At 32.8% G+C, this 26,413-nt stretch overlaps 1 pseudogene; it reads right to left on the bottom strand.

The window, feature by feature from the left end:
• Positions 1-238: 238 nt before the first annotated feature.
• Positions 239-26,110, bottom strand: LOC143052045 (uncharacterized; annotated as a pseudogene).
• Between the last annotated feature and the right edge of the window lie 303 nt (positions 26,111-26,413).

Below are 26,413 nucleotides of genomic sequence, written 5' to 3'. Positions count from 1 at the left end.
GTGCCGACCCTTTAAATTACCTTGCTCACTAAATCCTTCACCACATACATCACAGTCATAAGGTTTATCACCTGTATGTATTATCATGTGAGTCTTTAAATTACCTTGCTCACTAAATCCTTCACCACATACATCACAGTCATAAGGTTTATCACCTGTATGTATTATCATGTGTCTTTGTAAATGAGAATGACTACTCAATCCTTTACCACATAAATCACAATAATGAGGTGAAGCACCTGTATGGGTTCTGGCGTGTCTCAGTAAAGTATAATGATGACCAAACCCTTTACCACATACATCACATTTATGAAGTTTTTCGCCAGTGTGTGCGTACATCACCACCTGCACTAAACCTTTTACCACATACATCAGTCATAAGGTTTATCACCTTTATGTATTCTCGTGTGAGTCTTTTAATTACCTTGCGCACTAAATCCTTTACCACATACATCACATCCATAAGGTTAGTCACCTGTATGTGTTCTCATGTGTCGCTGTAAATTGGAAGACGTATTAAACCCTTTCTCACATACATCACATTTATGACGTTTTTCGCCAGTGTGTGTTGCCATGTGTATCTTCACGTTACTACCATGTTTAAACCTTTTACCACATACATCACAGTCATAGAGTTAATCACCCTTATGTATTCTCATGTGAATCTTTAAATTACCTTGCTCACTAAATCCTTTACCACATACATCACAGTCATAAGGTTTGTCGCCTGTATGTGTTCTCATGTGTCTTCGTAAATGACTGAGCCGGCTAAACCCTTTACCACATACATCACAATCATGAGGTTTGTCTTTAGTATGTGTTCTCTCGTGTATATCACCCTTATGTATTCTCATGTGTTTCTTTAAATTACCTTGCTCACTAAATCCTTTACCACATACATCACAGTCATAAGGTTTGTCGCCTGTATGTGTTCTCATGTGTCTTCGTAAATGACTGAGCCGGCTAAACCCTTTACCACATACATCACAATCATGAGGTTTGTCTTTAGTATGTGTTCTCTCGTGTATATCACCCTTATGTATTCTCATGTGTTTCTTTAAATTACCTTGATCACTAAATCCTTTACCACATACATCACAGTCATGAGGTTTGTCGCCTGTATGTGTTCTCGTGTGTCTCTTTAAACTACCAAGCTGACTAAACCCTTTACCACATACATCACAGTCATGAGGTTTATCACCTGTATGTGTTCTCATGTGTCTCTTTAAACTACCATGATGACTGAACCCTTTACCACATACATCACAGTCATGAGGTTTGTCCCCTGTATGTATTCTCATGTGTCCACGTAAATGACTAAGCCGATTAAAACCTCTACCACACACATCACAATCATGAGGTTTATCTCTAGTATGTGTTCTCTCGTGTATTTTTAGTTGATTACCTCCAGAAAATTCTCTAGGTCAAAAATCACATTTGTGACGTTTTCCAACAGTATGTGTTCTCATGTGTCTCTTTAAGTAACTACTGAGTCTAAATTCTCTCGCACAAACATCACATTTATGCAGTTTATTACCGTCCTGTGTTCTTATTTGTCCCTGTTGAGTACCATTAGTTGTGACTAAATCCTTTGTTCTTATTTGTCCCTGTTGAGTACCATTAATTGTGACTAAATCCTCTACCTCGTACATACCATCCTGTGTTCTTATTTGTCCCTGTTGAGTACCATTAATTGTGACTAAATCCTTTACCTCGTACATACCATCCTGTGTTCTTATTTGTCCCTGTTGAGTACCATTAATTGTGACTAAATCCTCTACCTCGTACATACCGTCCTGTTTTCTTATTTGTCCCTGTTGAGTACCATTAATTATGACTAAATCCTCTACCTCGTACATACCATCCTGTGTTCTTATTTGTCCCTGTTGAGTACCATTAATTGTGACTAAATCCTTTACCTCGTACATACCATCGTGTGTTCTTATTTGTCCCTGTTGAGTACCATTAATTGTGACTAAATCCTCTACCTCGTACATACCATCCTGTGTTCTTATTTGTCCCTGTTGAGTACCATTAATTGTGACTAAATCCTCTACCTCGTACATACCATCCTGTGTTCTTATTTGTCCCTGTTGAGTACCATTAATTGTGACTAAATCCTCTACCTCGTACATACCGTCCTGTTTTCTTATTTGTCCCTGTTGAGTACCATTAATTGTGACTAAATCCTCTACCTCGTACATACCGTCCTGTTTTCTTATTTGTCCCTGTTGAGTACCATTAATTGTGACTAAATCTTCTGTTCTTATTTGTCCCTGTCGAGTACCATTAATTGTGACTAAATCCTCTACCTCGTACATACCATCGTGTGTTCTTATTTGTCCCTGTTGAGTACCATTAATTGTGACTAAATCCTCTACCTCGTACATACCATCCTGTGTTCTTATTTGTCCCTGTTGAGTACCATTAATTATGACTAAATCCTCTACCTCGTACATACCGTCCTATGTTCTTATTTGTCCCTGTTGAGTACCATTAAATGTGACTAAATCCTCTACCTCGTACATACCATCCTGTGTTCTTATTTGTCCCTGTTGAGTACTATTAATTGTGACTAAATCCTCTGTTCTTATTTGTCCCTGTTGAGTACCATTAATTGTGACTAAATCCTCTACCTCGTACATACCATCCTGTGTTCCTTTTTGTCCCTGTTGATTACCATTAATTGTGACTAAATCCTCTACCTCGTACATACCATCCTCTGGTTTTTTTGTCCCTGTTGAGTACCATTAATGGTGACTAAATCCTCTACCTCGTACATACCATCGTGTGTTCTTATTTGTCCCTGTTGAGTACCATTAATTGTGACTAAATCCTCTACCTCGTACATACCATCATGTGTTCTTATTTGTCCCTGTTGAGTACCATTAATTATGACTAAATCCTCTACCTCGTACATACCGTCCTATGTTCTTATTTGTCCCTGTTGAGTACCATTAATTATGACTAAATCCTCTACCTCGTACATACCGTCCTATGTTCTTATATGTCCCTGTTGAGTACCATTAATTGTGACTAAATTCTCTACCTCGTACGTACCATCCTGTGTTCTTATTTGTCCCTGTTGAGTACCATTAATTGTGACTAAATCCTCTACCTCGTACATACCATCCTGTGTTCTTATTTATCCCTGTTGAGTACCATTAATTGTGACTAAATCCTCTACCTCGTACATACTATTAATATGGTTTACCTCTAGTAAATATGTTTGTTCTTGTATGTCTCTTTAAGGAAAAATTGAAGACTTAAATATATATTTTGTAGATATTGTTTAGGTGCAAACAAAATGAAAGATGTGGAACATATTCTATCATAATCATATGGCAATTAATGCAATTAGTGTCTCTTTCATGTCGGTTTTGAACATAAAACTAAATATTTAATAAACAACTCCTAATGCTTAGGTTGGTTGTCATATTGTGCAACACAGTTGATAATATGGGAAAAACATAGAACTTCTTTTGTCATACAAAACACTGTCGAACATCCAAACATACTATCCACACTGATATGTGTCCACACTTGTTTAGGTGCAAAAAAAAAAGATCTTTAGGTTCTAGACGCTGTATGAATGTGTACAAATTAAACTATAATGCCGCTGAATTGTTATATAATGTTTCGTATAGCATTTTATTCCTGTAAGACCCAAACATGCAGTTAATAAAAAAAGAATCTAGACTTTATGTTCTTTTCGTGTATCTAACTTGTTTTGGTAAATTATAAATTACTTATTGAAACATCAGGTAACAAACCCGCATTAATTGCTTGGACAAATGAAATATCAACTTGGACAAAATGGCTACCGCTTGAAAAACGACTGTGTAGAGATGGTTTTATAGAATCTACAATTTTTGAACTCACGAACAATGAGGCAAATGTTTGTTCTTTCGGTAGATGTTATTATTATCTCACATTTTTTAGACATTTTTAGCTACTTTTATAAAACTACCTTTTAGCCGTTAATTCAACGAAAAACGTCATTGGACATTTTTCATATTCCAGCTTACAATGCAGCCACTGGGTCAAACGAAATTCGACGAAAGAACGGCTTTAATTTAACCAAGAACTGACACACTTTGTTGCTTCTGCCAAGTTTCGGGAAGATCAGAGAATAAGAAATAGGATCACTATATAGATAAGAGTTACCACAGTTGTTCAAAAATGTAACATTGGACATCCGGGTTTTTTTTTAGATAACTTTGTTGTTTTAATCCTTAAATATACTAGATATTACTAAGCACATGACCAAGAGCTATAAGAACAAAAAGGAAAACATATACTAAATTAGTTTTATAGTGGTTAGTGTTTGATAACATTTTATTTTGTTTTGTGGAGGAAATTTCGAAGATTCTGTTTTAAATCATAGGGGTTGTGTCAACGTATATTTGTTCCACCTAACAGAAGTTCCAGTGGAAACTTTATTATAAACAATGTCATAATATCTGTACCTGATGGAACAAATATTCCATACTATTTATTCAGTTAGGAACATCTACAGTAACTGTAACATTTTTTCCTGTGGAAGTAATATTCCAGAATATTTTTTTCCATTTGGAACTTACATTATGAAGGAATTTTTATTCCGTAAAAGTTGTAGGAACAGCGTGGGTGACGTTAGAGCAAGAAAGTATTCTCCTTTAGATAATTATACTCAATTTTGTAAATAAACTCCTAGATAAATATGTGTCCACCTTGAAAATCAAAATAAGTGTTGTAGATATGGACTAAAATAGAATGAAGAATTGAATTGTTACAGTAACTTTGTCGTAAAAAATGTTATACAGTAAAACCTGACTAAACCAAACCCTTTCGGGACTTGAGATTTCGTTCGGTTTTGGCAGGTATTCGGTTTCATCAGGTTCACAATGCATAAAATGTGATATGATTGGTCTTCAGAACAAGTTTGGATTAGACAGGTTTCCGGTTTATTCAGGGTTCGGTTTAATCAGGTTTCACTGTAACAATGAACTTGCACAAAGATATGAAGAAGTACATGACAACAAAATATCATTTCATCATCAAAACAGAAAAGTCCTAAAATAAAACCAAAAGAACTGAATATAAAGAATGATAATTGTCATGTGCAACAGAGAAGGTTGTTGGTGCTTGATTGGGTCCTCAAAGTTTTATCTTTAAAATCATAAGAAAAAACATTTAAGTCTTAAAGACACCAATCACAGGAACTGGTTGTTGCTTTAAGGTGGTATGGGAGTCTAAAATATAAATGATAGAATTTGTTAATACTTTACCAAAACGAAGTATCTATTGATATATGTTGAAAAATATAATAAAAATGATAGGTCACCGTGCATTTTCTCAAGCTACAGGACGTGACAAAATGACACATTTTGTATGGATTATACAGGAAAAAACACCATTTTGTGATTACAAACTAAACAAAATGATAGAATTGTTAAATACTTAAGGAAAAGATAGCTTTCAGACAATGCTTTGAGAATATCAAAAGAAAAGATAGGGTCACCGTACGTTTTCCCCGGCTAAAATACAAAATAGGAAAATTCCATGAGGAATCCTTCAGAAAATGCACTGCTTTAGAGTTACCTTCCCTTAAAATGCCAATTTAAAAAAAAAACCACACAACCAAAAAGAATCAACATTTGCAAAAATATTAATATTTATAAGTTATATTCTTATAAATTGGTTCTTTTAAATGAAAATTCACATAAAATATCTGCATTCCTGCATTAAATTTTGCTAACTTGATGAAAATCTGGACCTTTGGTTCTCTGTTTTTTACAATCCAAGATGGAGGAAGACACCCATACCACCTTAAACGAAGATTCAATACACTTACGTTTTATCATTTAATTCCAAGCAGGCAAAGAATAATACATTATGAGGTACTCCTTCGTTGGAGGAATATTCGTTTTACAGTTAAAATGATGACTCCTACCATGTGTTTGTATGTCATCTTATTAATATGATAGCCATTCCAAGCTGGCAAAGAATAATACATTATGAGGTACTCCTTCGTTGGAGAAATATTCGTTTTACAGTTAAAATGATGACTCCTACCATGTGTTTGCATGTCATCTTATTAATATGATAGCCATTCCAAGCTGGCAAAGAATAATACATTATGAGGTACTCCTTCGTTGGAGGAATATTCGTTTTACAGTTAAAATGATGACTCCTACCATGTGATTGTATGTCATTTTGTTAATATGATAGCCATTCCAAGCTGGCAAAGAATAATACATTATGAGGTACTCCTTCGTTGGAGGAATATTCGTGTTAAATTTACAATTATGACTCCTACCTATGGCAAGCCGTTCTCGTCAAAACTATGTTTAAACCATTTTTCGAAAAATTTACACACTGAGAATTACAACAAAGCACACTGAGATTTAAAAACTTCAAAACGCACATTGCAAATTGAGAAATGCACACTGAGAATTGAAAATTACACACTGAAAATTAAAGATTACACATTGAGATTTCATAAAGACGCACTGAGATTACAAAAATGAAAAACGCACACTGAGAATTGAAAATTACACACTGAGAATTGAAAATTACACACTGAGATTTCAAAAAGACACACTGAGAATAAATAAACTGAAAACACACACTGAGAATTTGAAATTACACACTGAGAATTTAAAATTACACACAGAGATTGTGCGCACTTTTTATGCGCACATATCTAATTAGCATACTTATTCTGAATCTATTACAAGCTTAAAACAACAAGGGGACAAAACTCGTTAGTCCTTCGATTTGGTTCCAAATTATTTATAAAAAAAAACTTTATAAATATAAGAACAAGAAAAATACCAACTTACTCTTATTACAAAATATAACCAAATGGTGAAAAACTTTATTAAAATTATAAAAAAAAAACCATTGGAACAATCTGCAAAAGAATGCAGTGAAATTTTTACTCAAGTGTCTATTATCGTGTCTATAATAGCATATTTATAAACGTAACAAAAATATAAAAGATTAACTAGCGAAATCAGGGAAATTCTTGGAAGACTTTGAAAAGGGACACATGTTTAATTACTGGTAGTAATGATCTGAATTATAGGCAACACACTTATGAATATGAGCGATGTTAAGTCTTGGAATTTATTACGAATGTTGGTTGAAGGAATTGCATTTCATTATAATGACAAGAGTTCTTGAGATCAAGATATAAATCTGTTGAATTATTCATCTCATGAATATTCATTAGTAATTTGCATATTAATCTCAGTGCGTATTTTTGAAATCTCAGTGTGTAATTAACAATTCTCAGTGTGTAATTAACAATTCTCAGTGTGTGTTTTTCTATTTATTTCATCTCAGTGTGTCTTTTTAAAATCTCAGTGTGTAATTTTGAATTCTCAGTGTGTGTTTTTTATTTTTTTAAATCTCAGTGTGTAATTTCGATTTCTCAGTGTGTTATTTTAGGTTTTTAATTCTCAGTGTGTATTTTTTTCGAAAAAAGGGTTTAAACAATTATAGTTTTGACGAGAACGGCTTGCCATACCTACCTGCCAACTGTATCTATGTGTTTGTTGTATGTGTTTTTTTATTAACAGCCATAGCATTATTTATACTGTATGTTGAAAACTAACAAAACTCAATAACATGACAAATTTTTAGCAATACTCTAACTAAAACACATGTCATAACGTAGTCATAATTGAAAGTCATATAATTAATTAATATGAAATTGTATTACTCATATTGTTTAATTCTTGTATTTCCCTTTTACTAATTTTTCACACCTGGTATATATGAATTAAAAATTGGATATCGTGTTTTTATTACAGATAAATAGATCACATCTTTGGTTATTATAATAATTATAGTCTGAATTATAACCCGTAAGCATTATATCTGTAGGTATAGGAATATTTAAAAACAAATATAGACAATATTTATTAGTACAAACACATTTACAATAAATGATTATGGCATACATGCATACACCATTGAGATAATAAACTGACAATTATTAAATTTACTGTAATTAAATGAGAGTGACATGCATGCAGTGGTAGTCACACGAAAAAAAAAGAGACTATAAAAACATGTGTGCCGTATCTAGACGGTTAACTCACTATCAATGTTCATGAAACATGTTCTTGGATTAATTTGCACTTCTCATAAGTGCAAATTGGAACCACACTTTTTTTTTGTCGTAGAATCATCAAATTTGGCAATAATGTACCTCTAGGGATAAATAACACAATACAAAAAAAAAATTGGTGTGGCTCGCCCGGTTCGTCAACTGGAGTGAAAATAGTGACAAAATCCTGTAGGATATTTTTTTCTCCCATAGGATTTTTAAAAATCCTACAGGATTTTGAGAAATCCTATAGGATAAAGTCATAATCCCATAGGATATTTTTTAAAACCTACAGGATATTTAAATCCTAAGCGATAGAATAAAAATATCCTATAGGATATAGTTTCGCCCTTAGGATTAAAAAAATCCCTTAGGAAAAATAAAAGCATTTCCTATAGGATATTTTTATCCTACAGGATATTAGTCTAATAAAATAATCCCATGGGATTAAAAATATCCGATAGGATTAATAAATATCCTAAGGGATTTCATAACAGAAAAAATATCCTGTGGGATAAAAAAGAATCCTAAGGGTAATAAATAAATCCTAAGGGTAATAAATAAATCCTAAGGGAGATTAAAAATCCTAAGGGAGATTAACAATCCTATGGGAGAAAGAAATATCCTATAGGAGAAATAAATATCCTATAGGAGAAACAAATATCCTATGGGAGAATGAAATATCTTAGAGAAAAATCTATTTGTGAACTCAACCAAAGAACAGAGAATAGTTTTTGTAGTAGGTAAGGATATTATTTTATTGGAGCAGACCAAATATTCCCAGATATTATTGTTTAAGAATTGTTAATTTTTCTACCAATGACACAAATTACCGATAAGTGTACTTCAAACATGGAGCTTGCATTGAGTTACTGCTACTGGTCCGTTTGTTATTTTATGTTTATTATTGCCATTTGCGTAGTTTCTTCTGTTACCTATTTCTACATTTGACTCTGGCTTCTTTTAAATCGAGTTTTCTCTTGTTTAATGCAATGTGGTTGTTTATTCCTCATTTGCTAAAGGAATAGGGGCCGGTTGAGATATTAAAAGTCATGAGTATACATCCATCGCCTGTCTCAAAGCAGAAACCTTTATCCTTTGGTAATCTCATGTGCTTTTTTTCAATTTAAGTTCAAAAGTGCATTTTAGTGTTTAGTGTAGCAACCATTTCTCTGAACTATTATTCATTATTGTTTAGTGACCATTTTAATAAAAAGTGATGCAAGTACAAGGGACCAGGCGATATGATATAATTGGTACTAGGGAATGAATTATAGAAGTAAACTATTTCAAAATAAATAATTCAATATTTTATATTAATATCATCTTTAAGAATTACAAAATTTAATGTTTTATCGACACATGCCACGTTCAATATTGATTGCAATCTGTGTAATCGATTGAAATTCATGATCATTCAACCATGGACCGCTAATCACGCACGTGTGTACAAACAGTTTGACTATGAATATGTTTTTTCGGCGACTGTTTTTTCGTCATGTGTTTGGTATTTCAATTGGTTTATAAAACAAATTATGGATATCAATAGGTCAATCGGGGAAAAAAAATATTCCATTTATCATAAAAAGCTTCACAAGTTCCAAGAAATGGTTTGACACGAAATAAAGATATGTATCTGCTTTTAAGCTATTCTATAAAATATATATATTATAACGTTACTTAAAACTGCGAAAAAAAACTGAACCATTTGTCGATAAAAAACAAACGAGCGAAATTGTAAAAAATATATATTATCTTTAATTTTTTTTAGTATATTTATTCTAGTTTATAAATCAAAGGTTGATCACCAGCAGCATGTGTGCCTTACTAGTTTATAATGTCGTGGACTGTGATGTATGCTGCCACCTTCGAGACGTATTTGCTAACGGTTCATTAAAAAAGAGGGCCAGGATGGGGTCGATGAATAGTGAATAATGGGTTAAAAGTGCCGAATAAAGGAAAATAAATAATGACTACAGAAACATAGAGAAAAAGATAAGGAATAGAGAATGACGAAGTGCTTATATATATAAAGAACACAGAAAAAGACTGAACAATTATAGAATTAAGGACCCCCGTACAGGTCCTCATACAATTGACACATCTTATTTTCACACCTAGCAGTTTCTTGGTATATACACATAGTGGTCAGCGTACATCTGCAATGTTCAATTAGGTGTGAAATTTTAATCTGGTAATTGAGATTAAATATAAAAGATGAATATAATGATTATTTCATTATAGTGTCGCACATTGGTCTTACAGTTAAAACAAAGATCGATAGCCAGCCTTCATAAAATTACGAGACAATAAATTTACAATAAAATTAATTAAAATATATACAATTATGAATTAGTTACAACAAGGATTTGTATAGTCACACACATCTTTATCAATGAAATCCAGGATTTGTTTAGTAAATCTTTTATGAAATTAAAATAATATCCACATTTGATATAAGCAGAGACATATAATACATATGTATTATATGTCCCTGATATAAGTAACAAAATAAACGAATAAAATCTTTATTAAAATGCTAATATTCTGATGATGGATATTATAATAAAATTGTCAATTGAAATTATCTTTGCAAAAGAAAATAAAGGTATATAAACTTGGGATTTTATTTGAAACACATCACAGTAACCTTTATGTAAGAAACAAATATGCACAAAGAAAGACAAAAATAATACTGAAGATATATTGTTTGTAAATCATAATTTCATAAAAACTTTTTTCTTCTAATAAAAAAACTATTTATTGTACGAGCTAAAAACTTTTGTTTGTATTTACAGTTCATATGAGCAATACATCTTTTCTCTGTGTTCATTCTGTCAAAGTTAATATGTTCACGTGATGTTTTAAAAAGTTCATATCGGAAGTCTGTATATAAAAGACAGACCATTAAAACATGTATTTCGTTTTCCACACAGTTCGAACTACAAAATTTACAAAGTCTATCATTAAATGGTATCTGCGGTATGGAATATCGTTCCGTCTTAACGGCTAGCAAAGTTATGATTTCGCAGAAAAAAATATGAAGATGTTAAATAAAATTATTTAAACCTTTCTCACAGACTTTTTCCCAACGTGTACACTTTGATTACATTTTTGTGACTTTCGTCCTACTTATAAAAACATGTGCGACTTTTCCCTCAGCATACATGTAAATCATGGGATTCGTAGAAATACTACAAAGGACCTCCTTAGTGCACTAAGAACAAAATTGTACACTTATGACCTGATGGAAAGATACTATCACAACGGATATGGCATCTAGAAAAAGACTTTGTAAAAAATCATAAAATCAAATTTTATAATTATGTCATTTTTAATTAGAAAGTTATCTAATATTTTCTCGACACGTGCTTCAATCGGTTGATTGCCACCTTTAGTGTAATCAGTAGAAATTCATGTTCGCTCAACCCTGTCCCGTTTATAATCCGCTTGTATATACCGATTTTAACATGTATATGGTATTTCAAATTGTTCTCTTGGTTTTTTTTCGTTTGTTTGTTTCTGCCGTGTTTATTCTGTCTGGTAAATTTTTTACTTCTAAGGTAATAGCGTCTTCTCAAATATTTTCAGTTTTTGGAAATGTTTATCCTTTTTTTTTTATTTTAAAAATACAAATAATTGTAAACACTTCACGGAAAGGTGAGGTTTAATACTTGGTTGCTTGACGTCCAGTGGCCTATACTTCACTTTTTTTTTCTGATGTCAGAAACCATGCCTCACCGCAAGGTTTTTAAAAGGATAGAACACAGGCAAATGCAAAAAGATTCTAATGACTATCTTTGCTGCCTAGGTCTCTATATAATGATTTATGTTTTATGGGATACTAAACTCCTGTTCTACAAAAACAAATATATTCAGTTTAAGTGAGGTTTTAGTCTGACCTAAGTTCTGATGTGATTTACTGAGAATGTTTCACTTATTTATAAGAGGCAGAACCAAACATGTTTATCTTTAACATGTGGTCAGGTTAAATACATATAGGGTTAAACACTTTCCTCGACATGTTTAGGAGAGGAACATATTTAGGGTACGAACTTGTTTACAAATGCATTACGAGTATAGATATGTGTAATTTGATGTTCAGGCCCCGGCTAAACACATTTTTAGACTGTAAATATGACTTATTTATTTCTTACAGCTACTTCAATTTCAACGTTTGTGGATAGGTGTTTCATTGACAGCCATACCACATCTCCTTTTGCTTATTTTTGTTGTATATATTTTTTTTTCATTTTCCTTGTCTTTTAAAAAATATTCCATTATAAATTTTATTTGATGCCGAAAATAAGAATACGAAAAGTTATTTGTTAAATGCTATAACTAAGCGAAGTAAAACAACCATTAATAATTGTGTATAAGAGCATCATATATATTTATAAAAAAAATCAAATACAAGCAGACATACCATTTGTGACACCAATTTCATTTATTTCCAAATCTTAAAGTCTTATATTTCCACAGTTGTCCAGTTCTTTAGCGTCTCTTAATAATGACAGAACGGGCTTTAGAGTCATATGATTAAGTTAACTAAATTATTTAGTTCTCCCATGCACATTGTGAATTATATTTCTTACATCACTGCTTATTACATTATACAATAAAATGGTATTCATCTTCAATTGTTGAATAAAGATGAATTGTTAAAAAGCATTGACATCAGTTTTAAAGTTATCGTTCATAGAAGACAGTTATGATTTATATTCTCTTTTAAAAACGTAATATAGTATTTACCCCTTGGAGTTTTTCTATATTACTTCTGTAATCGAATTTGAAGAACTCCACGAACGCCACATACTCTCATATGTCTCTCAAGGTATAATGATAGTCTGTAAACTCTAGTGTTGTAAATAAGGAAATGAAATCGCAAAAGCTTTGTTTCTCACTTTGTATCTCAAAATTGGCTTCTTTAAATAAACAAAGAAGCTTACATAGCAATTTCCTTAGAAACAAAATAAAACAAAGGCAAAGTAAACACAAACATTTTGAATTGTGGTTCCATTTTGCAGTCTTTCCCTGAATCGTTTATTCCTTCTATAGTTCATGAGTGGAATAAACCTGATACAAAACATTGCAGTGTCAACTCTATATCTAAATTTGAGAAAGAATTGAAAACAAAAAACAGTATCTTTTGGTAGGAAATTAAATATTAATTTTTAACGCAATTGCGATGCTCCGCTTTATTCTAAAACTATGAAATTTTTCCAGCTTATATTACAAATGACCTGTTTTGCAAATGTGTGTCAGATATTGTGGATCGCCTCGGTACGTCTAAATAACAACACAGGACTTCCTGTACGAATAGGGACATAAAAAGTATACCCAAGGCAAGTTATAGATATAGGAAGATGTGGTGTGAGTGTGAGATATAGGAAGATGTGGTATAGATATGCATTCGGCACTTTATTTATTTCAAAAAATATTCGTGTATTGAAAAATTTGTGTAAATTAATTAGAAATATCAATATAGACGTATGTTCTCCAGGTTGATCCCCAATCTCTCATTCTTGTTGCTCGTTTTGTGCAAACTTGTCATGCGCAAAATCTGTATGTTATTATATGTAAAAATATCGTTCCTTGTACCATTAAACTTGGTTTTATAAGAAATAAAGAATCTTGATAGAAAATTTAATTTTTGATCTTATACTTTTTGTTTTGATAAAATCAATTCAATATTTGAGAAGCTATTTACAAAAAACGTTAAATACACTTTTCGTTTTGTTTTAACTTTATAATGAAACTCGTCCTCAATTTCACCTAATTTTACATAAAGTATATATAATAAATAAAATGTTCTCTTTAACTATTTTGCCATCTACCAATTTCAATAGACATTTTTTTAATTGTGTTCAAAGTTCTAAATCTACAAAAGAATAACTATTTTTGTAACATTGAATACCAAAGAAATCTTCGCAAGTTAAACTGTTTTTTGGCATAATTGTTTTTATTCCCCCTTTTCTGAAACTCCTGATAGAATAGAACATCACAAAACAGCTTACACATGCACATTTGTTTAAAAAAAATATTTTTCGCCATTAAAATACTAGTAAACAAAAGAGACGACACAAGGCAATACATTAATCATATAAAATAAAATTAGATACAAAAGCTTTGCTCATTGTGGGAAGCCGTAAGGTGAACTACATGTATAGTTGTTAATTTCTATGTCATTCGTCTCTTTGGCAATCATACCACATCTTCTTTTTTTTATATAAATTTGCGTTCATCAGCTTCATGTGGACCTTGGTGGAAAGCAATAGTTTGAAGTTGTCTCATTCACAATCGAACCACATCTACTTTTTATTCTGTCCAAAACCGGAAATGATAGCTGCAATAGGCAGCGATTAAAAAACAACAGCATAAAGCATCGTAGTGGCCATCTTAGTCTGTTAACTAATTTTCACGTTGGTAGGAATAGGGGGGGGGGGGGCTTTACTTTTTCAGCAAGGTTAAGTCGAAAGTCGAGCTGATGAAGTCAAGAGTGGACAATATTTCTGTGCTCAAGTCTACCCTTTGGGTTCGAAAAAAGGGATTAAGAGTAAATATTGATGAGACAACAACCCAACAACACAGACAATCAAGATATTGAAAGTTTTTTTTTACAGTCTTTTGGTGTTTTTTTTTTTTTTTTTTATTATAGAGAGATCCCTATACACCTTATCAAGCCAAACAAAACGTTCCATGTATAAATAAAGTAAGGAGCTAATTTCATATTACCTGCCATTAAAAATATCACAAAAGGCACATACATATTTTGTGAAAAGTTTAACCATACCATTTTTATAATATCAATTCGTGGAAATCAAACCAAGTACATGAAACAAAAATCAGTACAAGGAAAATACTTCTCTATTTATTAACGATTTAGTAGATATATAATGAACGTTGAATATGCCTTATATCCAGACCTGTCCAGAGACAAATTCAAGTTCCAAATGTTATACTGAATATGAACCCTGTTCTAGACTGATAGTGTCGAGAAAGATTTTTAACGTGCTAGTTCACAAGGTAACACTCCGCATTTGGACATCATTTAGCCACTCGAGCATACCAGTCTTTTTTTACAGATATATCATGTAATGGAGGAGAGGTGTAATTAAATTATTAATTCCACTTGCTTAGCGGAGGAACAGCAATTTTAAATGCTGACGTATTTGGATTGACCAGGCCGGGATTTGAACCCACGATTTCCCGCACTAAGTGCAAAAACATAACCAAGAGAAATCTGAAATATAGTATCATACCAAAAAAACTAAAGTGCTATAAATAATCCAATCTAAAAGAACTCTCCCTTTTATTTAAGCCATCAAAATGCATTTAACCAGTTGATATTATTAAAAACTGTACTTGAAAAACGATGGTCGATTTAAGCATAGATTTCGTGCACCGAAGACTTCTGCACATTTGGTACTCTTGCACAATTAGTTGAGGCAGCTCTGTTTTTTATTCAATATATCCTCATTTTGCATTACCATTCCAAGTTCCATGTCCATTCTCTCAGTCGACCTTTTATATTTGCTATGAAAAGCCTACCTATTGTGTTCTCGTTATGAACAAACATGTAATATTTGCCACAGGACGTAAAACAAACAACATTTATTAAACAGACTCATTAATAATTAATATCATGAAAACCATATACGAAGGCAAGATTTGCACAATCCTATAAAGTAATATTTCCATGTATCCGTTTCGATAATTATTGAACCTATAACGACCCTTTTCAGGGTTGCGTTCAATATCGTAGCAGCTACGTAGTGCGACGTAAATTTATGACTATTGAACGAGAAGCTAGCTTAGCTGCTATTAATATCTATGTAGCAGCTAGGCTAGCCACCCGTTCAAAAGTCATAAATCTACATAGCCCTATATAGCCGATAAGATATTGAACACAACCCAAGGTCGTGTTCAATATCGTAGCGGTTACGTAGATGGATCGAGTTCAATATCGTAGCAGCTACGAAGTGCTACGTAGATTTTGACTATTGAATGTGTAGCTATAGACTAGTTGTTACATAAATATTGATAGCAGCTACGTAGCCGCTACGTAGCTGCTACGATATTGAACCCGACCCTGGGACGCGTTCAATATCGTAGCAGCTACGTAGTGCTACGTAGATATTGACTATTGAACGTGTAGCTATAGACTAGTTATTACTTAGATTTTGATAGCAGCTACATAGTCGCTACGTAGCTGCTACGATATTGAACTGATCCCTGGTATCAATATCTATGTAGCAGCTAGGCTAAATACAAAGGTTGAGTTCAATATCGTAGTAGCTACGTAGTGATCGATATCTATGTAGCAACAATTGTTAACGTTTGTAAGATACCAACAAAACTGACGAATCCATCTTAGATGACAAAACGTATCAAAATTTAATCCTATGGGAGAAAAAATAATCCTATAGGACAAAGTTAATCCTAAGGGAAAACAAAATATCTTACAGGACAAAATTTATCCTAAGGGAGAGAAAAAAATCCGGTAGGGGAAAAAAATATCCCATGGGAGAAAAAACATCCCACAGGACAAAATAAATCCCTTAGGAGAAAAAAATATCCTAAGGGACATTAGTTTCTGTCAAAAAGTCTTTCATGATAATCCTATAGGATAAAAAAAATCCTATCGGATTTAACACTTTTTTTGAAAATCCTACAGGATTTTAAATCCCATAGGATATTAATTTAATCCCATAGGAGATAAATTTTCCTATAGGATAAATAAATCCGATAGGATTTATATATCCCATAGGATATTTAAAATATCCTACGGGATTATGACTTTATCCTATAGGATTTCTCAAAATCCTGTAGGATTTTTAAAAATCCTATGGGAGAAAAAAATATCCTACAGGATTTTGTCACTGTTTTCGCTCCAGTTGCCGAACCGGGCGAGCCATATCAAATTTATTTTTGTATTGTGTTATTTATCCCCAGAGGTACGTTATTGCCAAATGTGATGATTCTATGACAAAAAAAAGTGTGGTTCCAATTTGCACTTCTACAAAAACAAATATATTCAGTTTAAGTGAGGTTTTAGTCTGATCTAAGTTCTGATGTGATTTACTGAGAATGTTTCACTTATTTATAAGAGGCAGAACCAAACATGTTTATCTTTAACATGTGGTCAGGTTAAATACATATAGGGTTAAACACTTTCCTCGACATGTTTAGGAGAGGAACATATTTAGGGTACGAACTTGTTTACAAATGCATTACGAGTATAGATATGTGTAATTTGATGTTCAGGCCCCGGCTAAACACATTTTTAGACTGTAAATATGACTTATTTATTTCTTACAGCTACTTCAATTTCAACGTTTGTGGATAGGTGTTTCATTGACAGCCATACCACATCTCCTTTTGCTTATTTTTGTTGTATATATTTTTTTTTCATTTTCCTTGTCTTTTAAAAAATATTCCATTATAAATTTTATTTGATGCCGAAAATAAGAATACGAAAAGTTATTTGTTAAATGCTATAACTAAGCGAAGTAAAACAACCATTAATAATTGTGTATAAGAGCATCATATATATTTATAAAAAAAATCAAATACAAGCAGACATACCATTTGTGACACCAATTTCATTTATTTCCAAATCTTAAAGTCTTATATTTCCACAGTTGTCCAGTTCTTTAGCGTCTCTTAATAATGACAGAACGGGCTTTAGAGTCATATGATTAAGTTAACTAAATTATTTAGTTCTCCCATGCACATTGTGAATTATATTTCTTACATCACTGCTTATTACATTATACAATAAAATGGTATTCATCTTCAATTGTTGAATAAAGATGAATTGTTAAAAAGCATTGACATCAGTTTTAAAGTTATCGTTCATAGAAGACAGTTATGATTTATATTCTCTTTTAAAAACGTAATATAGTATTTACCCCTTGGAGTTTTTCTATATTACTTCTGTAATCGAATTTGAAGAACTCCACGAACGCCACATACTCTCATATGTCTCTCAAGGTATAATGATAGTCTGTAAACTCTAGTGTTGTAAATAAGGAAATGAAATCGCAAAAGCTTTGTTTCTCACTTTGTATCTCAAAATTGGCTTCTTTAAATAAACAAAGAAGCTTACATAGCAATTTCCTTAGAAACAAAATAAAACAAAGGCAAAGTAAACACAAACATTTTGAATTGTGGTTCCATTTTGCAGTCTTTCCCTGAATCGTTTATTCCTTCTATAGTTCATGAGTTTCTGTCAAAAAGTCTTTCATGATAATCCTATAGGATAAAAAAAATCCTATCGGATTTAACACTTTTTTTGAAAATCCTACAGGATTTTAAATCCCATAGGATATTAATTTAATCCCATAGGAGATAAATTTTCCTATAGGATAAATAAATCCGATAGGATTTATATATCCCATAGGATATTTAAAATATCCTACGGGATTATGACTTTATCCTATAGGATTTCTCAAAATCCTGTAGGATTTTTAAAAATCCTATGGGAGAAAAAAATATCCTACAGGATTTTGTCACTGTTTTCGCTCCAGTTGCCGAACCGGGCGAGCCATATCAAATTTATTTTTGTATTGTGTTATTTATCCCCAGAGGTACGTTATTGCCAAATGTGATGATTCTATGACAAAAAAAAGTGTGGTTCCAATTTGCACTTATGAGAAGTGCAAATTAATCCAAGAACATGTTATGAACAAAATAATAATAAAAAAAAAAAAATAGTATGTGACATATTAGAAAAATATAAATTATACAGATTTTCTTAATAAAAAAACTGCTATTCAAAAGTGTGGTTATATGCCTCTGTGTTATATATATCTGAATGCAATTTAATAGAATTGAAATTAAGATAAGTATTAATATTTTGTAAATAGGTATCCCTCAATGTTAAATAGCATGGACAGACTGGGAAGAAATGGTATTCATCCTCAATTTCTTGTCTGTTACAGGATAAGCAAATGCGTTGATTTCTTTCAATGTTGGTACATAGTGCCCCCTTTCTGAATTGCAAGGGAATGGGCATTAGGTTTAAATTTACTGAGAACTGATCTGTCAGTTTTATTTTTACATACATGTATATCACAAGTGTGGACACAGATGAGTGTGGATAGTATGTTTGGATGTTTGACAGTGTCTTATGACACAAAAGGAGTTCTGTGTTTTTCCTATATGGTGTTATTAACTGTGTTGCACGGTGACAACCAATCTGAGCATTAGAAGTGTTTTTTTTTTTTTTTTTTTTTTATGTTCAAGACAGGCATGGAGGAGACAGTAATTACATTAGTTACCAGGGCCTAAAATAAAATTTCATTTGTTTGGCATTGCCGCCCGACCCACTGAAAAACTTGCCGCCCGAATAATTTTATTGGTGTTTCAAAATTTGTATTTTTTTTGTATTAAAAAAATCGGAAAACCGCCGGAATTTTGATCATATCTGCGGAGTTTGTTTCCGGGCTTTACTTATTTCAAATCATGATCTTTAAAGTGCTTGTTGTACACTGTATTCAGAGCAAGCGTTTGAATGACATAGATTCGATAAAAGTCTGCCAAAAATGTCAAAAAGACAGGCAGTGGATAGCATCCACTTATGCTCTAGTCAAGGGAGAGGAACATTTTATTAATAAACAGCTGCGCCATGAGCGCATAATACGCCCGACGTCTTGTGTGGAAGTTTTATGCAATAATCATAAATAGTTTCTGAGGAAGTTTTAAGCAATAAACATTTATTGTTTTTGAGACACGGCGGGACATGTGAAACCCCCCACCCTGGTTTTTTTTTTACAAATATCACTAAAATAAAATTTTGAATCAAACCAAAAAGTATACAGATCTTTAAATTAGTATAACAAAGAAGTGTGTACAGTTTCAAGCAATAATCATAAATTGTTTTTGAGATACGGCGCGACATGTAAAAAAAACCCTCCCCTTTTTTACAAAATACTCAATAACTCAAAAATAAAATTTCGAGTCATCACCAAAAAGTATACAGATCTTAAGATTAATATAACAAAGAAGTGTGTAAAGTTTTAAGCAATAATCATAAATCGTTTTTGAGATACAGCACGACATGTAAAAAACTCCTCCCCCTTTTTTACAAAATACTCAATAACTCAAAAATGAAATTTTGAATCATCACCAAAAAGTATACAGATCTTTAGATTAATATAACAAAGAAGTGTGTAAAGTTTTAAGCAATAATCATAAATCGTTTTTGAGATACGGCGTGACATGTCTTAAAATCTTATTTTCACCAAAAAGTATACAGATCATTTGACCATCATAAGAAACAACTATATAAAGTTTCATGAAATTTGGATAAGTCGTTCTCAAGTTACGGTGCGACATGTTTACGCCGGACAGACGGACAACGGACATTTGTATACCATAATACGTCCCGTCAAAATTTTTACGGGCGTATAAAAATAAGATGTTCACCTATTCTTTAGATGGAACATGGGTTGATGTTCTGATAGGCCTTGTATAGAACTCAAATGTCGTCTTTGGTAAAGCAGACAGTGACACTGTAATTTTTGGTGTCTGCTTTACATCCTCACATCATGAGATAGAAGCTTTTCACCCAGACATGACAGAACAAACATCTGTGGCTTTAACCTCTGAAAGATCTCTTAAATATGTGAAATCTATCATTGACAAATTTTCCTTGAACCAGATAACAAAGCATGTTGCCATGTAAATTCCAAAACAATGTATTCTTTGACCTATAATTGTTTACTTTTACAAGTTGTGACTTGGATGGAGAGTTGTCTCGTTGACACTCATACCACATCTTCTTATATCGATTCAAGATGATGATGCATTGGCTTGATGGCTGAAAGGTGTACCTGCATGAAAGCACCAAAGCTAAAAGACCAATATGGTCAAAGATTTACAGGTTTATAGTAGTTTTGTACCAGTAGAGGTTAGCCTGGTACAAAACATACATATTTCAAAGACTAGCCTCTTTTGTGTGTCAAGAATTTATGAACCCAACCCCTCTCTTTCTTCTTAACATGAATAAGATAATTCTTAAAACAGAAAAGATATCGGACGGCAACATATTTATAAATATATCTACTGGTAGTGTTCCATTGTTTTAAGCAAACCAAGGGCTCATGAATTTAACTGTATTTATGTCATGCATGTCCAGAACCCTGTCAATCAAACAATCATAACAACCTTAAAATTTATTTTAAATCATCTGTAAAAATTGTCTGTCCTACAGCATATTTATATTTTGAAATTATCATACTTTTACTGCGGTTATTACAAATGCAGTATAAACACCCTGCCAGGGTGAGGCATTCATGACTGTTCTTGTGCCAACCTTCTAAATTTGTAATATTTTGCTATTCTCAAAGCTGATCAGGGGCTGTAGTGGCTTTGACCATTTGGTAGTTCCGCAAAATTTGCATGTATCAATGCTAGTCTTATCACCTCTAGGGATAAGTACATGTATGCATTCACAAAATTAAGGTTAGATTGTCATGACATTTATAATAAGGTTCCTCTGTGCACTACACTTTCGTCCACCAATAAAACTGACTGTAATGAACTTGCCCATATGGTGTAGAAAGTTACTTTTAATCCCATCAAACAAGCAAACAATCAAAGCTTTAAATCTGACATCTATTTGTACAAGGAACTGTAGTGGTCGAACTGATTAAAATATGATAAGTTTACCAAACCGAAGGCAATTTCATCATGTGACATTAAGCCTCTATTCAATGGACAGTCCCACAATTAAGATTCAATTTTCATGTCTAACATGTTACATGGTTAATGTCAGTTCCCTACCACAGATATGTTTCTGCTGGGTACTTTGGTTTACTCCTCCAAAAAACTGAATGTTTGACATGAAATTATCCATGTGTTGTAGAATGTGACATTAACCCCTATCAAAGAAACCATAAGTTTGTACACACAACAATGCTGCACTGCTTTTGGCTGTGATCTAGAGTCACCATGGTTGTGATATATAAAGTTTTTAAATGTAAAAAAAAAAAAAAAATCCCTACCTACCTACCCACCTGCTGATGGTGTGAGTCGGCAATGCCAAACAAACAATTTTTTAAGGGTGGCCCAAATGATTATGGTAGAATTTGTTCTACGTCCGAAAGTTTGATTTTGGATACATTTTGTAGCTAAGAGAGCAACACATAATAGGCTCATTTTTTTCTCGTGTTTTTTTTCTAAATGGGAGATGATATCTAGATTTTGAGAACATGATATAAGGAGCCTATAACTCAGTGATTGCCGTTTATTTATGTGTTACATATTATTTTTTTTTTAGTTTTTTTTAACATCAATAAAGCCATTAGTTTTCTCGTTTGAATTGTTTTATATTGTCATTTCGGTGCCTTTTATAGCTGATTATGCGGTATTGGCTTTGGTCGTTGTTTATGGCCGTACAGTGTCGTTAGTGACCTGTAGTTGTTAATTTCTGTGTCGATTTGGTCTCTTGTGGAGAATGGTTTCATTGGCAATCATACCACATCTTTTTTATATGTATTTGCTTACTACTGGTATGGTTCTATTTATATTACTTTGTGGTGGATCGTCAGTATCATTAGTATTTTTTTTTGTTAATATGTCGAATTGTTCCTCAGATTAGAATACATTTATTGGTTTTTAGTAATGGCAATGCCTGACATGATGCTTGGGGCTAAATGAGCTAGGAAGTAAACCTCTATGCTGATTTATATCAATTCTTTGATTATATCTCCTCAAAAGCTGGTCGAGGCAAAGAAAAATTTTGACCAATATGAAAATGATTTCACCAAAAGAACCTTTGTGAGCATGCTTCAAAGACTCATAACTGCTCCAAAAGTAATCTGATAGAATTTCAAGCATGTCTAGCAGATATTATCAACATCTACTTAATTAGTTATAGTATTCAAAAGGTATTGCAAAATTATTCCTTTTCATTTTTTGTTTTGTTATATGGATACAAATATAAGTGAAACATGTACCAATACAATATTTGTTGTGGTATGGAAGTGTAGTAATTAACATTTACTGTAGCAATGTTAATTCACTCAAATTAAGAAATAAACAAATGAATGGAACAGATGCTCCACAGGGCGCAGCTTTATAAGACCGCAGAGGTTGAACCCTGAACGGTTGGGGTTAGTATAGACACAACATTCAAGCTGGATACAGCTCTGAATTTGGATTGTGATTAAATAGTTGACACAGCTTAGGTTTCTGACACAGAATGAATGTGGTCTAATGAACTTAAAATATTTTTTCTTTTCTTTTGAGCAATTCACCAAGCTGTTGAATATTAATCCTTTAAAAAAAATATACTTGAGGTAATTTTCTTTTTAATTTCTGAAATCTGAAATTAGAAAAATTTACCCCCCCCCCATTTATGAGGTTTATCACCTGTGTGTGTTCTCATATGTATCTGTAAAGAATAAAGGCGACTAAACCCTTTACCACATACATCACAGTCATGAGGTTTTATCACCTGTATGTGTTCTCGTGTGTCTCTGTAAATTACATAACTGACTAAACCGTTTACCACATACATCACAAACATGAGGTTCATCATCTGAGTCTGTTCTCATATGTATTTGTAAGCTACTACGCTGACTAAATCCTTTACCACATACATTACAATCATGGGTTTTTTTCACCTGTTTGAGTGTCTCTTTAAACGACTAGGCTTAAAAAATATTTTAGCACATATATCACATTTATAAGACTTATCTCCAGACTGTGTTTTTATGTGTCTTTTAAGATTACTTTCTCGAAAAAAAATCTTTAATTCAAACGTCACATTCATGAGGTGTATCCCTATCCTGTGTTTCATTTTGAATTTGTACTGTACTATTACTCGCTAGATCATCCACCTCATTACTTAATAGATCCTCTACCTGATTACTCACTAGATCCTCCATAAGACTAAACCCTTCACAATATACATCACATTTATGAGGTTTATCACCTGTATGCGTTCTCATGTGATTTTGTAAATCACGACGCTGAATAAATCCTTTATCACATACATCACAGTTATGAGGTTTGTCACCTGTATGTATTCTCATGTGTCTCTGTAAGCTACTGCGATGACTAAACGCTTTACCACATACATCACAGTTATGAGGTTTATCACCTGTATGTGTTCTCATGTGAATCTGTAAGTCACCACGCTGCCTAAACCCTTTACCACATACATCACACTCATGAGGTTTATCACCTGTATGTGTTCTCATGTGAATCTGTAAGACACCACGCTGCCTAAACCCTTTACCACATACATCACATATATGATGTTTATCACCTGTATGTATGCTTGTGTGATTCTGTAAATCACGACGCCTAATAAAGCCTTTACCACATACATCACATTCATGAGGTTTTTCCCCCGTATGTGTTCTCGTGTGATTCTGTAATTCATGACGCCTAATAAAGCCTTTACCACATACATCACATTTATGAGGTTTATCACCGATATGCGTTCTCATATGACTCTGTAAATGACCTAACTGACTAAACCGTTTATCACATACATCACACTCATGAGGTTTTTCACCTGTATGTGTTCTCATGTGTCTCTGTAAATGACTTAACCGACTAAACCCTTTACCGCATACATTACAATCATGGGGTTTTTCACCTGTATGTGTTCTCATGTGTCTCTGTAAATGACCTAACCGACTAAACCCTTTACCGCATACATTACAATCATGGGTTTTTTCACCTGTATGTATTTTCATGTGAATCTGTAAACGGCTAGGCTTAAAAAATATTTTAGCACATATATCACATTTATAAGACTTATCTCTAGAATGTGTTTTTATGTGTCTTTTTAGATTACTTTCTCGAAAAAATTCTTTACCACAAATGTCACATTCATGAAGTGTATCCCTATCCTGAGTTTCATTTTGTATGTGTACGGTACTATTACTCGTAATATCCTCCACATCATTACTCGCTAGATCCACCATCTCATTGCTCGCTAGATCCACCACCTCATTACTCGCTAGATCTACCATCTCATTACTCTCTAGATCTTCCACATCATTACTCGCTAGATCCACCATCTCATTGCTCGCTAGATCCACCACCTCATTACTCGCTAGATCCACCATCTCATTACTCTCTAGATCTTCCACATCATTACTCGCTAGATCCACCATCTCATTACTCGCTAGATCATCCCCCTTATTACTCTGTTGATCATCCATCTAATTACTCATTGGATCCTCCACTTTATCCATGCTAATGATTAGGCTCCTGTATGTCCTGTATGACTGTAAGAAACAAAAAAAAAATCGAATGTTAAGTCTTAAAAGACTGACCCTCCCTTCAAATGACAGTTGTGTTATAATGATTATAAGAAAGCATAAGATCAGTAGAACAGGGTAGCGCGCTAGGGTTTTGGTATTTGGTCAACGTAGAGCCGTAGAGCGGGATATAGCACGCAGGGTAGAGCACTAGGTCTTTGGTATTTAATCAAGGTAGAGTCGTACCATTACAGTATTAAAGTTGGCAGATGTAAATAATATAAGAATGGAATACATAGTGCCCTGGGGCTCTGTCTCAACCAAATACCAAAGACCTAGTCAATATACGCATGTGTAAACTAATTTTATTGGATAATAAAGTATGGTTTCTTTATAAAGCTAAAGAAGCACGTCATATTAGAATGCAGTATAATGATGTACTCCTTCATTGAAAGAAGATTCATTTTACCGTTAAAATAATGACTCCTTCTTGCATATTATATCTACATGTATCTCTGTGTGTCTGTAGTGTGTGTTCTCCTTCATAGGAGGAAGATGCGTTTTACAGTCACAATTATGATTCCTACCTGTCGTCTGTGTATATATCTCTTTGTGTCTGCAGTGTATGTTCTCTGTTCATTTAACAGTCACAATTATGATTCGTTTCTGCCGTCCATGTACTAGTATCTATCTTTTTTTTTTGTCTTGAAGTTTCACATTCACTATTAATGTTTATATTAGAAATTGCAAAAACACAGTTCTAATAATACTCAACTTACATGACATATTTGTAGCAATGCTCTAATTAAAATGTCATCCTATGACCTGTAGCCATACATGATGTTCTCAGGTAAAAGGCCTATTCGAAGTTTCTATCAGAAGTGCTGTATTTTTTGTTATTTTATTCCTTACAGAAATTGAATCAAATTAACCGAAAAAAATAGGGGGTCACGGACCATTTAAGCTCAAAATTTTACTTTTAAACATGACTTGTATGTGAAAGGGACAATTTTTCAATGAAATGATAGGGAAAATAGAGGTGTTGACATAATTTTATCGGAATATCTAAAAAAACGTCCTATGA

Source organism: Mytilus galloprovincialis, chromosome 11, assembly GCF_965363235.1.
Source record: "Mytilus galloprovincialis chromosome 11, xbMytGall1.hap1.1, whole genome shotgun sequence".
Lineage (NCBI taxonomy): Eukaryota > Metazoa > Mollusca > Bivalvia > Mytilida > Mytilidae > Mytilus > Mytilus galloprovincialis.
Note: the sequence above shows the minus strand (reverse complement) of the source record. Positions and strands in the feature narration are given on the sequence as shown.